Source organism: Maniola hyperantus, chromosome 25 (assembly GCF_902806685.2).
Source record: "Maniola hyperantus chromosome 25, iAphHyp1.2, whole genome shotgun sequence".
Lineage (NCBI taxonomy): Eukaryota > Metazoa > Arthropoda > Insecta > Lepidoptera > Nymphalidae > Maniola > Maniola hyperantus.
Genome location: NC_048560.1, coordinates 126179 through 145478, shown reverse-complemented (window position 1 = coordinate 145478; position 19300 = coordinate 126179). Strand labels below are relative to the sequence as shown.

Genomic DNA, 19300 nt, shown 5'->3' with positions numbered 1-19300 from the left:
TAGGTTTTATCCTTAACTTAGTGTCTAACACTGAATGATAGCCACCAAGCTCATTTGACATTGGTTGGTTCTACACTTCTGCTTCACTCAGTGATGTAAAAATAGTTTTGCTCAGAAAACCTTCAATGTGTTAAAAATAAATGTCAAAATATTATGTCCTCGGTGTCTGTCATTCAGTATTAGACACTGAGTAAATCCTATTGTATCCTAGTCTAAATAAAATTGAAACTCTTTTACTAAAATTATTCTATGATCGTTACTACCGGGAATTGAACTCAGGACTGCATTAGCATCCAGCTATTGATTTGTTTATTGACTCAATCAATCGATTAAAGTCTCGATTTCGAAACATCGATTAAGCTGCTTTGAATTGGTTTAATGGAAACAGTTGTTTTAGCATTTTCCCTCCGCGTTCCTACACGATCTCCGAGATCCGTTACTTAGCACAATTACTGTAGGTTACTTACCTTTTACATCTTATTTGCATTTTAAAGGTTTTCGTACAAAAACTGGAGCGATTTAATTACTTAGGTCGCTTACAACAGCAAGACATCCGAAAGAAAATGCTACGAATAAAAAAAACCAGCCAAGTGCGAGTCAGGCTCGCGCAATGAGGGTTCCATACTACAGTCGTATTTTTTCGACATTTTGCACGATAATTAAAAAACTGTGATGCATAAAAATTAATAAAAATCTGTTTTAGAATGCACAGGTAAAAGCCCTTTCATAATATGATACCCCACTTCATATCTTACTTCGACAATTGAAAACATGTACTAATTATTAGTTTATGACCACAATTTAATTTTTTTGGTGTGATGTAACCCGAAATTCACGGTTTTCAGATTTTTCCCCGAATGTCAGCTATAAGACCTACCTACCTACCAAATTTCATGATTCTAGGTCAACGGGACAGACAGACAAACAAAGTGATCCTATAAGGGTTCCGTTTTTCCTTGTAAGGTACGGAACCCTAAAAAACAGTCAAGTGCGAGTCGGACTCGCAGACGAAGGGTTCCGCACCATCGTACAAGAAATCTCAAACCAGAATAATAAACATTTCAATCAATCAATCAATCAATCAATCAATCAGCCTGTTTGCGTTCACTGCTGGGCATAGGCCTTCCCAAGAGCGCGCCACCACACACGATCCTCTGCCTTCCTCATCTACCCACTTCCCGCTACCTTCTTAAGGTCGTCAGTCCAGCGGGTTGGAGTTCATCCCACACTGCGCTTGCCGATACGCGGTCTCCAATCCATAGTCATAGGTTTGACCTAAAACGACTCCGACCCCGGCCCCGTCGATTTATAAAAAAATCTTTTTAGATTTTACTTTGTCTTACACGACAGACCTGTCGTGAGTCCACACGTCTGCAGTCACCCTAAAGCGACTTGTTTGTCGTGTTCCTTTTGCATCAGAGTTTTATCGTTCTGCACGATAATTAAGCAGTTTTTGGTGACAATAAAAAAACTATAACGTTTTTGTAAAGTTCAACAGTAAATACTTTTCACTTTTCAAAGTAATTTTACCTTTGGAATGAGACTCTTTGTACAAAAAAAAAGTAAGAATTATCACATTTGAAAATGGCACCATAAACCCGCCATATTGAATTTTTTTTAACAATTTATACCCAGTGTCACTCGGGATGATGTAAAGATTCTAACGATACCCCATACATCCAAATCTGTTCAGGCTTTTAGAAGTTATGGTGGGATAAAGAAACTCACATAGGTACATACATGAACTCTTATAACATTAGGTAAACTCTTTTTTAGGGTTCCGTACCTCCAAAGAAAAAAAGGAACCCTAATATAGTATCACTTTGTTGTCTGTCTGTCTGTCAAGAAACCTACAGGGTATACTTCCCGTTGATTTAGAATCATGGGTAGGTAGGCAGATCTTATAGCACACATAAGGGGAAAAAGTCTGAAAACTGTAAATTTGTGGTTACATCATTAAAAAAATTAAAATGTTTTCATGAAAAATAATTAGTATTTTCAACTTTCAACGTAAGTTAACTATATCAAGTGGGGTATCGTGTGAAAGGACTTTACCTGTACATTCTAAAACAGATATTTATTTATTTTTAGGCATAATAGTTTTTGATCTATCGTGCACAATGTCGACAAAATACGACTGTAGTACGGAATCCTCGGTGCGCGGGTCTGACTCGCATTTGGCCGGGTTTTTTTTTTGCGCAGTCAGAAATCTAGACCCAGACGGATGAAGTCGCGGGTATCAGCTATCATAGAATAGGTACATTGGCACGTTTAAATGAAAACCACATGGCTTAGTCAACAATGTTATCTCAATTACGTAACATAATATTTGCTTATCAATAAAAATTACGATTTATTATTCATTTAAATGCGAAGTAGGTACTTAGTTATAATACTAAACTGTTATTTTTTATATATATTAACAGCTGCAATATTATATTTTAATACTTTAGAATCAATCTCTTGTGAACTTAATGAATTCTATTAATTTGTAACACTAAATAAAATATTATTTTTGTTCCTCTGGTATTAAAAAATGTTCAAAAGTGAATAAAGTGATCACTTAGCATCAGGTGATTCGCATCAGGCGGTTCGTTTCAAACTCATTTTAAAAGTAATGCTCCATTGAACGTAGGTATTAATAACAAATGTATTAAGTAACAAAAATATGCCAAATTTACTATACGCAGTTATATCAGCCGTTATCAGCTGTTATCAGTAGATAAATACAAGATAGTTGTATGACTACGTTAGATACTACAGTAAGTAAAAATATTTGATTTCATAAAACGGATTTAAAATATTCTAAACACGAACTAACTAAATAATGTTTGAGTTGTAAGTTCATGTTGTAGGGACTAGATTTAGAACCCAGAGCCAAAGCGAATTAAAAAAATATTTAAGAAGAAAATCAAGAACATAATGGAATGAAAAGAATAGTTTAGTAACATTGTAGAATTCAAGTTTAGTAAAAAAGCTATTATTATGAGACCATTATGAGAGACCTAAAAAATTAAAAATATTTAGTCAGAAAAAATATTAAGAAATCAATTAGTTAATCACTTTAGGTACTTTGAAATGAAAAACTGTTATCCATTAATTTTATTATGATGGAGCAAAAAATGCATTAATGTTAATAAGTACGACCATCATTTAAAGGCTGATGAATTTCAAATTACTTGAGATTGAAAATGCCTGAAAAAAGTGACAAAAACAGATCTTCTTCGCCGATATAATAAGCGCATTCATAATAATCTGTGACGCCCACAGACCAAAAAAGAAGAAAATATTATTATATTTTCCTTTGCCGCTATCCGAAAAAAAAAGACAATAATAATTAATAAGCTTTGGGTATTTTATATTGTAGGCACCTAATTCATCACGGTATTTTGTGAATGACTAAGCAATTCCATCCCATTCTGATTCAAATTTCGAATTCTAATCATGCGGCCATATAAAAGAACCCTCAAAAATTTCAAGGCCCATTTCCCCTTCATTTAATTTTGACACCTTTAAATTTTTTATATCTTAGGGCTTTGTTTTGCACCCCTTGTTTGCTAAATGTCTTTTTATATTAAATTTCAAGGTTAGAAAGCTTCATTATCCCACGGTTGTCAGCTGCTTTCTAGGGTTCCGTACCCAAAGGGTAAAACAGACTCTATTGTCTGTCCGTCTGTGCGCGTGTAAATTATTTTTCAGGGGTGCTTCCCATACATGAAAACTAGAACCCGTAAAAAAAACCCTAGCACGTGGTGTGTATTGTCCTACTTATGGAGTGCGAATATATTTTTTATCTTTAAAAAATAAAAAAAATGAGGGCCATCCTCGTCAGTTTTAGACCATTTTGTGACAGGGTCTATCTCAAAAATTAAAGAAATGTTTTGAAATTTCGGTAAGTATATTAAGTAATAAGTACCATAAATATTACTCTATAAAAATTAACAAAGTAGTGTGTAAGCTGCGACCTAAACATACTTATGTCCGGAACCTTAAAAGAGCGAAGCCCGACTCGCACTTGGCCAGTTTTTTTATTATTTTGGGTAAGTGTTTAAATAATATGGAAGTGATGAAAATAAAGTTTGTAGCCATTGGCCATGACTTGGCTAATAAATTAAAGCCGTGATCTTTATCTATTTCTGCTAAAAACTTAAGTGAACTTAGTAATTTATAATGCTAGCTAATTAGAAACTTAGATTTTAAATTTTTCAAAGGACTCATATTTATGAGTTCTTTATAAAAATATAACTGGAACACGCGGTATTAAGTACTTGTTGATTTTTTAATTTTAAGGTTACGATATAAAACGACTACCACTCAAAGCCTTGAACTTGAAGCCAATTTAAACAAATCCGTATTTAAATAGGCGGGAGTTTTAATGAATGCGAATGAATGTCATGACATGTCATGTTTGACGTTTGAACTAAAGTCATAGACAAAAACCCCCGAAATTCGTTCAGAAACGCATTGTTTTAATTAGAATCGGAAATAAACAAAAGAGTTTTAGAAACAAAAGCCATAATACCTAATGCTTGATGCTTGTGTAATATTGAATGTCAAGGTGACGCCATTAAATGCATATTTTGCTAATTACGCAATTGTGTATTTGCATACATTAGCATTAATATCGTATTTCCTATGCACAGCGACGAAAAGAATTTAAAACAGGGTTTAAATTACAATAAATTATTGTGGATATATAATTTTTCTTACTTTTTTATTTGATGACAAACCCAACTTTTGCTGGCGACTAACCTGGTAAAGAGCAGTAGATAAATATACTATTTCTATTATTTCTATTTGTGATCTAGAATTAGAACTAAAATAGATATGTTACCTATAGCAAAATTGTGCAAAAAAAAATATTTATAAAATTAAAAAAACTTTTTGTTTATGTAGAATTTTAGATATTTCGGTGTCTAAAATTCTACATACAGTTCTTAAAAAATGACACTTGGCGGATTTAATGCGCTTTAATGTGCGGGCTGACAAAAATGCAGTGCAAACTGCAGTCGGTATTTTGATTTTTATTAAAACTAGCTTATGCTCGCGACTTCGTCCGCGTGGACTACACAAATTTCAAAACCTTATTTCACCCCCTTAGGGGTTGAGTTTTCAAAAACCCTTTCTTAGCGGATGCCTACGTCATAATAGCTATCTGCATGCCAAATTTCAGCCCGATCCGTCCAGTAGTTTGAGCTGTGCGTTGATAGATCAGTCAGTCAGTCAGTCACCTTTTCCTTTTATATATTAAGAAGATTACTTGTTATTAACCTAATATGTACGTTTTATTGTAGGAATGTATAGAAATAGGCATGTTTTGACAAAATATCTCACATATAAGATAAAATAACGTTTTAGATAAGTTTTGATTGAACGTGCGATTTTGGGATTTGCTCTCCGCTGCGTGAGCCTTTACACGTACGCACTTTTCCATTTTCCCCTCCAATTACACCAAATTTCGAGGTCGGGGGTTCGATCCCGGGCACGCACCTTTAACTTTTCGGAGCTATGTGCGTTTTAATTAATTAAATATCACTTGCTTTAACGGTGAAGGAAAACATCGTGAAGGAACCTGCATGCCTGAGAGTTCTCCATAATGTGCTCAAAGGTGTGTGAAGTCTACCAATCCGCACATGGCCAGCGTGTAGACTGTGGTGAAAACCTTTCTCACTCTGAGAGGAGACCCGTGCTCTGTAGTGAGCCGGCGCGGCGATGGGTTGATCATGATGATGATAATAGATAGGTTCTCTATTGATTTATGATGATTTAGAGCTCTATTCATAGAAAAGATATAGAGGCCGGGATCGAACCCCCGACCTCCGATTAGAAGGCGGACGTCCTAACCGCTAGGCTATCACTGCTTTTTTTTTTATCTTATCTATAACTTTTACCTATCTATAAATAAGTAATAATATATTATAGTATTTTAATACAATTGTTCATCATAAACTTAAGTTCATAAAACTTTATTACCAGCAACAGACGTTTCATTTAAAATATCAATAAAACTGGCCAGTTACTAAAATTGAAACTCTCGACATGCATTCCTCATTTGCTGAGGGTCGCGACCCCTGTTCATTAATTTTTAGGGTTTCGTAAAAGGAACCCTTATAGGATCACTTTGTTGTCTGTCTTTCTGTCTGTCAAGAAAACCTATAGGGTAGGTACTTCCTAGCTAGAATCATGATATTTGGCAGATAGGTAGGTCTTATAGCACAAGTAAAGGAATAAATCCGAAAACCGTGAATTTGTGGTTCATCATCATCATCATGATCAACCCATCGCCGGCTCACTACAGAACACGGGTCTCCTCTCAGAGTGAGAAGGGTTTTGGCCATAGTCTACCACGCTGGCCATGTGCGGATTGGTAGACTTCACACACCTTTGAGAACATTATGGAGAACTCTCGGGCATGCAGGTTTCCTCACGATGTTTTCCTTCACCGTAAAAGCAAGTGATACCTATTTAATTAATTAAAACGCACATAACTCCGAAAAGTTAGAGGTGCGTGCCCGGGATCGAACCCCCGACCTCCGATTAGAAGGCGGACGTCCTAACCACTAGGCTATCACAGCTTAATTTGTGGTTACATCACAAAAAAAAATGTATTTTTAATTTTGAAAAGATTATTCAGTTATTATTTATTAGAAATGAAAAAAACGGTCAAATCTTAGTGATTAAGAAATCGGCCACTCATATAGAGGGTAGGGGGTTCCATCCCAGGCACGCACCTGTAAGTTTTCGAAGTTATGTGCGTTTTTTAAGCAATTAAATAGGTATCCGGAAATCTGCATGCCTGAGAGTTCTTTATAATGTTCTCCATAAAATCCGCACTTAACCAGCGTGGTGGATTATCCAAACCCCTCTCATTCTGCGAGAAGATCCGCTCTCAGTAGTGAGCCAGCGATGAGTTGATGATGATAGTGGAAAGATAAAGGCCAAATTCAGTAGGTACTCCAAAGTAACTCATCCAATTACCGACTTGGTTCAACGTTGCTTTACCAGCACACTCCATTGATATACCTATAGATCATGATCAACCTACACTCGACTCACTACAGAGCACGGGGTCTCCTCTCAGTATGAAAAGGGGTTGACCGCGCTGGTCAAATGCGGATTGGCAGACCCATACCGTCCGAGCTAACTAAAACAAGCTAACTTCTCATAAAATAGAAGTAATAAAACTAACGCATCCCAGAAATAAAATCATTTTAGTTCGCAGCCGACTGACTGCATCCCATCCCAACCTCTAGTCTAAAATAAATTCCTTGCCGCCAGTACCAAAGTTATTTTAGTTTTCGCAATAAGACAACGCGCGCTAAGCATTACAATAAAACCAAAACCATCCTCGCAGAACACAATATGCACAGATCTTTAAACATTTACACATCACTTTAAACCTTCGCACTGAATTTAAATTTAAAAAAAGAACTAAAAGCCGCTAAATAAAATGTAGAAACTTAGAACAAAAATTTTAAAAAAACGTTAATTTATTTCCGAACGCATCACAATTTGACAGATTGAAAAATGGAACGCATTTCAAATAATAACTTTTTAATTATTATAAAGTTTGGCGCACATACCGGGCGGTTGTGAAAACGCGACTATTCCAGCGCGCTCGAAAATTGAACTGAGGCTCGGCTACTTTCGAACGTATATCCGACGCTTTACTTTCTGAACGTTCTGAATACACGCATCTCTAGCTTGTAGGTTGTATGTGTGGGTTTAGTGAAGGACATCGTATCGATAATAAAATTATCGATATGCTAGCTCAATGGGTAAACGTTGTTTCATAACAATCCGTTATCAGTAAGATAAAAATAGTATCGTGCAGTATAATCACTACGCAGATTATTAATGTGAAAGTGTGTTTTTCTGTTGGTTTATTTTTCAATCACACTGCAACGCGCATCGGAGCTACTGATCTACGTGATTTTTAGGGTTCCGTACCTCAAAAGGAAAAAAGGAACCCTTACAGGATCACTTCTTTGTCTGTCTGTCTGTCTGTCAAGAAGGGCTTTACCTGTACATTCTCAAACAAATTTTTATTTATTTTTATGCGTAATAGTTTTTGATTTATCGTGCAAAATGGCAAAAAATACGACTGTAGTACAGAATCTTCGGTGCGCGAGCCTGACTCGCACTTGTTCGGTTTTTGCATGAGTATAGTATTTGACAACCTCCCTGGTGAGCTGTGGTTTATAAGTGGGAGATCTCGGGTTTGATTCCCAACAGGACCAATTTGGGAACTTATAATTTCTGAATTGTGTCTAGTACGGTCTGGTGGGTGGCTACGGCCTTGGCTAGTTATCACCCTACTGACAAGGCCGTGCCTCCAAGCAATTTAGTGCTGTGTAGAAACCAATAAGAAGTATGGGTTTAAATTAAAAACTGCCATAGCTCTTCCAAGTTACCCCGCTACTGTCTTATCACACACCACCAGATGAGATCGCCGTGAATGGCTAACTTGTAATGGAATTAAAAAAACGGAATCACCTCCTTTTTGGAAGTCCGTTAAAAATGACGACCGGAAAATCGAAGAGTTCCATTCGGAAATCCACGCGGCTGAAGTCACGAGCATCAGCTAGCTCCAGATAAGGTACAACAAAAACATGAACTTTGTTTGCATTATAAAATTATAAACAAGGTTGTTAAGAGTCGTCTCATTTACAATTTATTGCTTAATTAGCCCTATAATAATTATAATCAGATATTTTGTAATAAACGACCTATGCTACAATACAAGTATATGTTATGCATTTCTGCAGATAATTAATAAATAGGAATGACAAAATACTAAAGATTTCATAATAGAAGTGTAGAAATGCACATACTTAGAATCCGAGATATGGTCGCTAAATTTAGGCGTCATAAGAAAGCTCAGAGTCAGTTCGGAAAACTAGGTAATAGATTTTGAGGTTCCAGGATGTTAGGAGGGTGACCTCGCACCGGAAAGCGCAGCGCTGGTAGACCCCTTACTCAGTGGACAGACAGCATCAAAGGAGTCGTGGGGGGCCGCTGGATTTAGGCTGCACAAGAACGTGGCGCGTGGAAGTCACTACAAGAGAACTATAATACCTTAAAAGAATTCAGGTCTGATTCAATTTTCTATTGTCTATTTTACCACGCCCTTTTTCGGGTCTCCTACCCGTGTTCAATAGATGCGTTAATAGGCTACTTGACTCATATCTAATTTCGTCCAATAAATGATTATTTATTATAGTATTTTGCTTAAGACAACGAAATATATCAATAACAATTATTAAAAACGCAGGATGGATATATAAATCCAATTTAAAAAAAATCAATTTTTATTTTTATTTGAAACGCAGAAAACGCTGTCAGCCATGATGTGACAAAGTGTAAATATGTAAACAAAGAAATGTCATCCCTATGTCACGCGGGGACTAACGTAGTATCCATATATATAAAATTTAGAGTCCTGACTAACTTATATATCAACGCACAGCCTAAACATCTAAACAGCTGGTCCTAGATACATGAAATTTGGTGGGTGTGTTCTTTGTAGGTAAAGAGAAGGTATCCACTAGGAAAGGATTTTTTGAAATTCCACCCCTGAGTGGGTTAAATGGAGGTTTGAAATTTATGAAGTCCACGCGGGCGAAGTCACGAGCATAAGCTAGTTTTTATATATTTCTAAAAACTCATAGTAAACGTAAAAAAATATCGTTTTCTCGTTATAAATTGAATAAGTTATTAAGTAAGACTTACAACAAAGTGATCTTTGCAAAAATAAATTTGGGTTGAAGTCGTTAGTCATATAGGATCCCTTTAAGCAAGTCTTTGCGTGTTACGTATATTTATTTCACTGGGCACTCTAATTCACAACTTTCCTGTGGTCTTTATCGATGCGTTTTTTACATTCTTGGATGATACAATAACGATAATTACTATATTTTTCATGTAAACTAGTATAGAAGTCATGTTTATTAAACTTTGGGAGGTTATGCTGTTGTTTACAAATGCATGACGTCAGAGGACAGATAATCTATCGGCCAAACATGGCCGACAGTGTTTTTACCTGTCTAAGAAAAAAATATTTTTAAATTAAAGTTTTACGGTTTTTAGGGCGCAAAAAAATATAGTGTTAATTTTTTTGATATAATAGGACAAATATTAACCATTTAAGACCAACTTAAAAAAAGTGTCAAGTAGCCTATTATGATGACTATCGACAATCGACAAGGACATCGATAAACACACTATCCATCCCTTCCCCGAAACTTTATCCCATACAACAAATTTGCTGAACGCACACAAGCGAACAACGTAACTAGAGCTTTAAAGCTTCAGACCTTGCCAACTGAAATATCAACCCTATTTCAATAGTATCAAAGTTGCAAATTGAATGGGTTCTTTAAAAATGGATGACGTTATTTCAGAGCAAACATTACAGCAATTTTGATTGTGTCGATGTTTCGCTTATCATAGTGTTATGTCGCCTTTTGATGTGGATTACATCATTTTCTGAGCAAACATGGAAGAAAGATGAAAGAAAGTATGAAAACTGTTAACTTTTCTGAGAAATGTACTATATAACTATGCTATGTACAATATACTGTAGTATCAAGTATGTCCAACAGTGGACGTCCACAGGCTGATGATGATGATGATGATGATGATGATGATGATGATGATGATCAAGTATGTACTACTAGCTGAAGCCCGCGACCTCGTCCGCGTGGAATTAGGTTTTTAAAAATCCAGTGGGAACTATTTTATTTTCCGGGATAAAAAGCAGCCTATGTCACTCTCCAGGTCTTTATCTATACCCATGCAAAAATCACGTCAATCCGTTACACCGTTGCGACGTGATTGAAGGACAAATCAACAAACCAACAAACAAACACACTTTCGCATTTATTAAGGGTACTGATTCAAAGGGGTTTCGAGCGAAGTCGGGCGGGTCAGCTAGTAAATAACATAAGGACCTACTTTAGTAACATATAATATGAAACATGCAGTGCAATTAAGTGGCCCAGTGCAAAAGTTAATTGATGTAAGGTCACGCTAGATAACATTACCGTTAACTGACTGACTAACTAGACGGAAATAGAGGCTCGCTTTCAAATAATACTTATTTATTTATTTGTATCTAGATACTTTTTAATTATTACTCAGTGTATTAAGTTACCTGAACAAAAGGCGGACGTCCTAACCACTAGGCTATCATGGCTCTCCTATACATACTACTATATAGAAGTTACTATGGGCGGTATCAAAGAGTTAAAGGTACGGACGGACGGAATACGCATTAAGAGAACTCTGCTTGGAGTCTCTCTAGACGGGATCAAATCAGACATGAGGAGATCCGTAGGAGAACTAGAGTAACCGACATAGCTCAACGGGTTGCGAAGCTGAAGTGGCAATGGGCAGGACACATAGAATAGAATAGAATAGAATAGAATGTTTTATTATTCGTGTAAACTTTTTAAAAGTGCTTATGATAGTTATAGTATAGTCAGGTAGTTTTAATTTACCACTGGTTCGGAATGCCGTTCCTACCGAGAAGAACCAGCAAGAAACTCGGCGGTTGCTCTTTTTAATTTTTCAATTTACAATGTTATTATACCAGTGCATTGCTGGAGCGAGTCAAATCCAAGCTTTTTTATCGTTTACATAGTCTGCGACTGTATAATATGCTTTTTTTAGGAGCATACTTTTAACACATTTTTTAAACTTGTGTAAAGGCAAGTCTAAAATTGCTTGTGGAATTTTATTATAAAATATTACACATAGGCTTTCCGAAATAGTTCGGAAAGCCTTTTTTTTTCTTGTGAGGATATCCATCATGGATACCACCGGCCACGGGGGAGCACTGCAGTGGTTTTGTCGGACTCCTACCGACTAAAAACCTCACCAAGTTCCACCCCATCGCTAACGACGGAGCACAAGGGACCAACAACGCCTCGTTACTCCGCCAGCGGATGTCCGCCACAGCAGGCCCACCACTGGGGCACTGCGTGTCCTCAAACACCGTCAGAGTCATGCCGGAACCACAGCACGCCAACCAACCCAAGGACCACACCGGAAGCGACGGACCGCCCCGTGTCCATCATCCACAGATTCTTACGAGGGCTAGGGCTCGCGGGGAGGGCCATTCCCTCTCCACGTTCCCCATCCTCACTATCTCCCTCGCACGTCACCAAACTGGACAGGCGAGAGACCGGTGGGGCAGCCAGTGTTTGGATGGGTGATGAAACAGTCATCACCAACCACCCACCACAGCCACACCCTCCGCTCCTGGGGCTATGCCCCATGGGTGCGTCTACTGCGCCCTCTGCTCACTCAGAGGGACGCGCGGACAACACCCCCTCCCTGCCAGGTCAATTAGCCATGGCCAACAATATCCCATGAAGAGAAACTGTTAACCATGCTACCAGGGTACACCGGCCCAAGCGCTGCTCTTCCCCCGGAAGGGACTCCCAACACTCAGGCACACGGGGAGGTTACCTGGCTGCAGTGGCGTGCACAGGAGTTCAAGCCAGGTTATGCATTTAGGTATGAACTTATTCTACAGCAGGTTATAATGAAAAATAAGCATTGATTTATTACAATGAGGGTAAGCAGTTCGTTTATGCTTCTATGAGCTGCACACCCACTGCCTGGCTGGTGCCCCGCATAGTTGGGAAAGCCTTAGGCCAGCCTGTTATTGATGCATCAAACTGTCTTTTAAGTAAGTGCTTACTGCGTTTTTCATAACAATCACAAATTAACGCATCATCATCATCATCATCATCAGCCTGTGGACGTCCACCGCTGGACATAGGCTTCCCTAAAGAGCGCTACCACACCCGGTCCTCAGCCTTCCTCACCCAGCCACTTCCCGCCAGCCTCTTTATATCGTCGGTCCATCGTGCTGGAGGGCGTCCCACACTACGCTTGCTTGTACGCAGTCTCCACTCATCTAATAGGCATAAATAAAAATATTTTCAATGATGATGAAAACCTGTGAGTAGGCGCCTATGTATTAACTATTAAGTAATGTTTATTTATAAGCAATACATATTGCACACTATGTACTTTGTATGCAAGTTGCAACACACAAACACTAGATAAAGTTCAATTTACAAGTAAATAACTTGTTTAGATTATATATAACTAGCGACCCGCCCCGGCTTCGCGTGGGTGCAATGTAGATACTAATGTGGTGTCATTGAGGTGTCATATTGCCTCGAAAAATCTCAAATGAGAGGATTTTTTTCCGATCTAATTCACATTATTTCAATTTCTCTAGGGATCTCTAATTTTTTGAGAATAAAACTATAGCTATAAACCTTCCTCTTGAATTACTCTATCTATTGGTAAAAACCGCATTAAAATCCGTTGCGTAGTTTAAAAGATCTACGCGTGCATACATACATTACATACAGACAGCGGGAAGCGACTTTATTTTATACTATGTAGAGATATCTCTCACCCGGCTATACTCACGTGTTTAGTCGACGTTAGCCCGACTAGTTTCGAACCCATCCGGGGCTAGTCGGGCTAACGTCGACAAAACACGTGAGTAAAGCCGGGTGAGTGATATTATAATAATGAAATCATTCACGATAGTTTAAACGCTAAAAAACTTGTTTAGAGTTTCTCGGAATGAATCCTTCTTTTCTTGAGGGTTCCGTACCTCGAAAGGAAAACAGGAACCCTTATAGGACCACTTCATTGTCTGTCTGTCTGTCTACTAGCTTTTCACGGCCCAACAGTTTAACCGATTTTGATGAAATTTGGTACAGAATTAGCTTACATCCCGGGAAAGGGCTAGTCTGTTAATAAATTACTGTTTGTAGGATTCCGTCTGTCTAGACAGATACACTTTCGCATTTATAATATTAGTATGGATTAGCACGAATTTTTACATGGTTGCGGTAATAAAAAATAATGATACCTATACAGTATTTCATAATTGTTTATTGGTCTCTATATACTTCTCTACTAGGTGCCTACTGCCTACCCTATGTATCACGCATTGACCTTAAATGTTTACATTAGTCATCTAGGTTCCAATATATTGATGTCATCTTTGATTTTCCACTAAAGCCTCCAGTTCACACTGGCCCAATAAATTGGCAAACCAAATCATCAACCTGCATGCGTTTACAGGTGGCATAGGCTTTTTCGAGACGTAATCTACTGAACAGAGCCGACAAAAAACTCAGCAGTTACTTTTTCGTATCATAAAAAGTTACAATATTAATTACCAATGCAACAATTTACTACACTATGTAGTAGTGGCCAACTGAAAGCTTAGGCAGTTGCTTCCACGCTAATGTTATTTTTTTTTTTTTTTTTTTTTTTTTTTTTAAATAAAAAAATGTAAAATTTGTACCAAAAACATTTACAATAAAGAGAAAAAGAGAGTAAAAGTGGACACGGTAGCACTTATCCATATGAGAGACTTATCTCAATAATGAATTCGGTATCTTAAGAAGATTTCCCCTCATCAACAAAAAAGGCCTCCAGAATTAAATACCTAAGTATATGCGCGGCTTTTTATTAATGAGGGAAGCTATTATACGTGAACTGTAGGTGCGCATATTCAGCGATTTGGTTAGCCGAGCGCGATGGCTAATGTGTACTCTTTTGAGGTTTTTATTTTTATTTTTACGTTTTCAATTTTGTTATTAAAAATAATGAATAGGTAAATGCACGTCAACTGCATAACCTATTTTCGAGCATTGCATCATTGAGGTTAGTTAATAGTTAGTACTCAACTTATAACCTGTCATAATTTCTTAAAATAAAATAATTTACACGTACATTCGTACTTAGTCATATTATAATACAGGCTTAGGCTAAGCGCAGATTAGCAACTATCGCCTGTCCACCTAACTTCCATAAGGCTAACATCTACAAGGTGCTAGAATCTAGATAAACGCGTTTGTCAAGTCGCAGAGACAACGATAGAATCTATGGCAATATTTGGTACTATATGTCCCGCAAATTGCTAATTCGCGTGGCAGCCATTTTGGTGACGTCAGCACTAGACTGAAGTTTCGAGCTGATGGTATATTTTTACTTAAATATAGTTTGCGGGACTTAAACATAACATACAGGGTGTCACCAGAACGCTGGCAAAAACGAAGACAGGTGATGGTACGATCACTGATATTGTGGTACCACAAAAAAAACGTGATTTAAAAAACAACTATAATTTTGTAAAATTTTACGATATATTGCTAACTAGCTTATGCTCGCGACTTTGTCCTACACTACACACATTTCAAACACCTATTTCACCCCTTTAGGGGTTGAATTTTCAAAAACCCTTTCTTAGCGGATGCCTACGACATAATAGCTATCTGCATGCTTAAATTTCAGCCATAATATGCGTCCAGTAGTTTGAGCTGTGCGTTACTAGATCAGTCAGTCATTAGTCACCTTTTCCTTTTATATTCGGATTACTAACTATGATTTCAATTTAAATCAATGTGCGTCTAGCCTAAGGTGTTTTTTTTTCAGAACATGTGCTGTGGTTATGCGGTTTGAATGCAACGCTTAAGAATAAGGACATTTTCTTTATAATAGGGGTAGGTACCTACGAGCTACGTTAATAAAAAAACTTGTAACTTAGTCATAAGGAAAACCTACCAGTCACGTACAATGTAACATTTGGCGACCTCCCTGGCGCAGTGGTAAGCGCTGTGGTCTTATTAGTGGGAGATCCCAGGTTCGATTCCTGGCATGGGTTTGGAATTTTATAATTTCTAAATTTCTGGTCTGTTCTGGTGGAAGGCTACGGCCGTGGCTAGTTACCACCCTACCGACAAAGCCGTGCCGCCAACTGCCAAGCGATTTAGCGTTCCGATACGACGTCGTGTAGAAACCAAAGGGGCATGGGCCTAATAAAAACTGCCATACCCCTTCCAGGTTAGTCCGCTAACCGCTTCCATCTTAGACTGCAGCATCACTTACCACCAGGTGAGAGTGCAGTCAAGGTCAAGGCCCAAGGGCTAACTTGTATCTGAATAAAAAAAGTTTCTTTATTTACGGTTTCTGGATTTTTCTGATTTCGTGATTTTAAGTGAACGAGAAGTACCCTATAGGTTTTTGTTGACAGACAGACAACGAACTTATCCTTTAAGGGTTCTTTTTTACTTTTGATGTACGGAACCCAAAAATTAAGTCTTCATTAGTACTAGCAGCCTTGTAAGTAGTGTTGGCTCTTTCTTTCGCCCACATCGAAAAAAGTTTGAATTGTTTTTCTAGGCTAGACACTTTCGAGGTCACGATTAGCCAAAGAATGTAGCTACAAGTAGGTATCGTTTTACATACCAAATAGATGGGGTATTGTTGTATTGAAATGGCAATAGCGATAAATCAATCATAAAAATGTGTCGACAAGGACTATGTTATGGTCACGCGACCTACTGTGAAAAGTAGCACATCACTAGAATGTGCGCCTTAATTAAAAAAGGCAAATTAATTTGGAAAAGGTGACTGACTGACTGATCTATAAACGCACAGCTCAAACTACTGAACGGATCGGGCTATTAGGCATGCAGCTTTTATGACGTAGACATCCTCTAAGAAACGATTTTTGAAAATTCAACCCCTACGGTCGTAAAATAGGGGTTTTTTTTTAGAATATTAGCCAAGTTAATTGCTGACTAATATTCCCCTTCCCCTCCAATTAGCGTAAAGCTTGTGCTAGGAGTAGGTACGACAATAGTGCAACGGGTAGGATTTGAACCGGCGACCTTTCGGTTTTCAGTCCGCTCCTTTAACCGTTGAGCTATCGAGGCTCATTTTGAAATTTGTGTAGGTACCTACCTAGTCCACGCGGACCAAGTCGCGGGAATAAGGCTAGTTATATATAAAATTCACACTAAAAATAATAATACAGCTCTATAAATAAAATATCGGCCATCCAAATAACGATAGGTCATTGGTACTAGGTAATGAGTTGATACTGCCAAAAAATCTACCTAGACCGCTTTGAAGTCTAGATAGGCAACACTATATTCTATTTGCTTCCTGTAATGACATCATTGATTTCCCATTGAATACCAATTTGAATAGGTACAGTACCTACGCTAAATACTAATAGTGTTACCATAATTTACCAGAGTGAACTATGTATTTAGACAAGCTAATAATTGTGTTGTACACAACTCTACAGGGAGACGTAATCTCCCCGAAGCTCTTTACCGCAGCTTGAAATGAAATGAAATGAAATGAAATGAAATGAAATAATTTTTATTTGCTAAATATGGGTAGTTTACAAAGGTCTTAATATATTACTTATAATCTAAATAGTCCCCGCATATTTACTGATACTTCAGCATGCAAATATTAATAATAATATATCTACACCTAAAGGTAATTTGTACAATGACAAACGATGTAGGGTATATTATTCAAACTTATTTTATAAAATTACAACTAATTAATTATACATCTTAAATTATCACTATGACTTCCATGGTATATAATTGAGGTAATCTGATACAGAGTAGAACGATTCATCGCACAACCATTGAAAGAGCTTCCTTTTAAAATGTGTCGTCGGTAGCTTTTTTAAGTTTGTATCTAATTTATTATAAATTTTAATGCTTTGGAAGACATCTTTAAGCTTCTGGATTGGAACGGACTTGGCATCACAGGCGAGGACATTACTCACTCACATAGTCGTTTTTGCAGAAATTCTGGAAGACCTGAATACAATGCTCAAAGACCTTAGCAGAGCTTCTCAGCAGGTGGGCCTAAAAATGAATATGAGTAAGACGGAAATCATGTCCAATAAAGAAAATCTTCTTTGTCAACAAAAAAATGCTTATGTCCGGCCCCACCCAGTAATCGTTGAGAGCTCACTCGAAATTGTAGACGAGTATATATACCTAGGACACACAATCCAGTTGGGTAGGTCCGATTTCGAGAAAGAGGTCAGCCGACGAATCCAACTGGGTTGGGCAGCATTCAGGAAGCTTCGAGATGTCTTCTTGTCCAAAATTCCTCAGTGCTTGAAGACCAAAGTCTTCGAACAGTAGGTGCGTGTTGCCAGTGATGACATATGGATCCGAGACATGGTCGCTAACTATGGGCCTCATAAGAAAGCTCAGAGTCACTCAGCGGGCGATGGAGAGAGCTATGTGCGGAGTTTCTCTACGTGATCAATGAGGACATGAGGAGATCCGTAGAATAGAATAGAATAGAATAGAATGTTTTTTTATTCATGTAAACTTTTTAAAAGTGCTTATGAATAGTCAGGTTTAATTTAGAGGAGAACTAGAGTAACCGACATACTCAATGGGTTCCGAAGCTGAAGTGGCAATGGGCAGGGCACATAGTTCGTACAACCGATAGACGTTGGGATCCCAAGGTGCTGAAATGGCGACCTCGCACCGGAAGATGCAGCGTTGGAAGACCCCCCTAACTAGATGGACGGACGACATCAGACGAATCGCAGGGAGCCGCTGGACCAGCGGCGCGGCGGCGCAAGACTGTGGCGTGTGGAAGTCCCTACAAGAGACCTATGCCCAGCAGTGGACGTCTATCGGTTGATGATGATGATAAGTAATTGTGTTGTACACACCTCAATGTCGTTAATCGTTATGTCTATCTATGAGTTTCTAAGAATTTCAATCTTAAGATTTTTTTATCAAAAAACAAACAATCAATAACTGAATCAGATTAATATTTGTACAGCACAGCTCAGTGGATTATTAAAAAAATCCAGTCATCTTTATGGTGGTAATGAGTCAATCACATAATGGTGACACGGCAAACTGACTCAATGAGTCATGATCATCACGCATTGACGCTTTTTGGTACAACGCGTAGGTACGTGATACGTCCCGTATGAAACGTGTCTAAAATACAAATTATACATTTCATTTTCAGGGCTCCGTACCTAAGGGGTAAAACGGAGCCCTATTAGTGTCACTCTGCTGTATATCTGTCCATCTGTCCGTGTGTCACAGGTCTTTTTTTTAATGTATGGACCAGCGTTTGGCTGCGATCAGCCCTGCTGGCAAGAGATAAGGCAGTCTAAGATAGAGCGTGCTTGCCTAGATATGATAGATGCCTATTCACCTATTCACTCTTGATTTGAAGGTATAGTGCGACAAGGCTCTCTTGGCACTTGAATGACATTGACAGGGGGGCGCAGGGCTGGGTGAACAAAGGCTTAGAATATTCCATATTCAAACCTTATTCTTAGTCTGAGATTCAAACAAAGGGGGGGGCACGGCAACGTTAGTTCCGATTTTCGCCACGCGCCAAGATAGCCTTGTCGCACTGTAAATATAATATGTTTAATAAATAGTTTAAGTTTAGTAAT

The 19300-nt window shown here is 38.0% G+C and overlaps 1 protein-coding gene across 2 annotated transcripts in view; it reads right to left on the bottom strand.

Moving 5' to 3' along the window:
* LOC117993827 (protein amalgam-like) overlaps positions 1–7709 on the bottom strand; it is a 200907-nt gene extending 193198 nt beyond the window's left edge. The window contains exon 1 of one of the 2 annotated variants that reach the window (XM_069507209.1): positions 7584–7709. The gene's annotated coding sequence lies outside the window, so the exon portion shown is untranslated. The remainder of the gene's footprint in view (positions 1–7583) is intronic. The other variant, XM_034981696.2, reaches the window with a different exon arrangement.
* Between the last annotated feature and the right edge of the window lie 11591 nt (positions 7710–19300).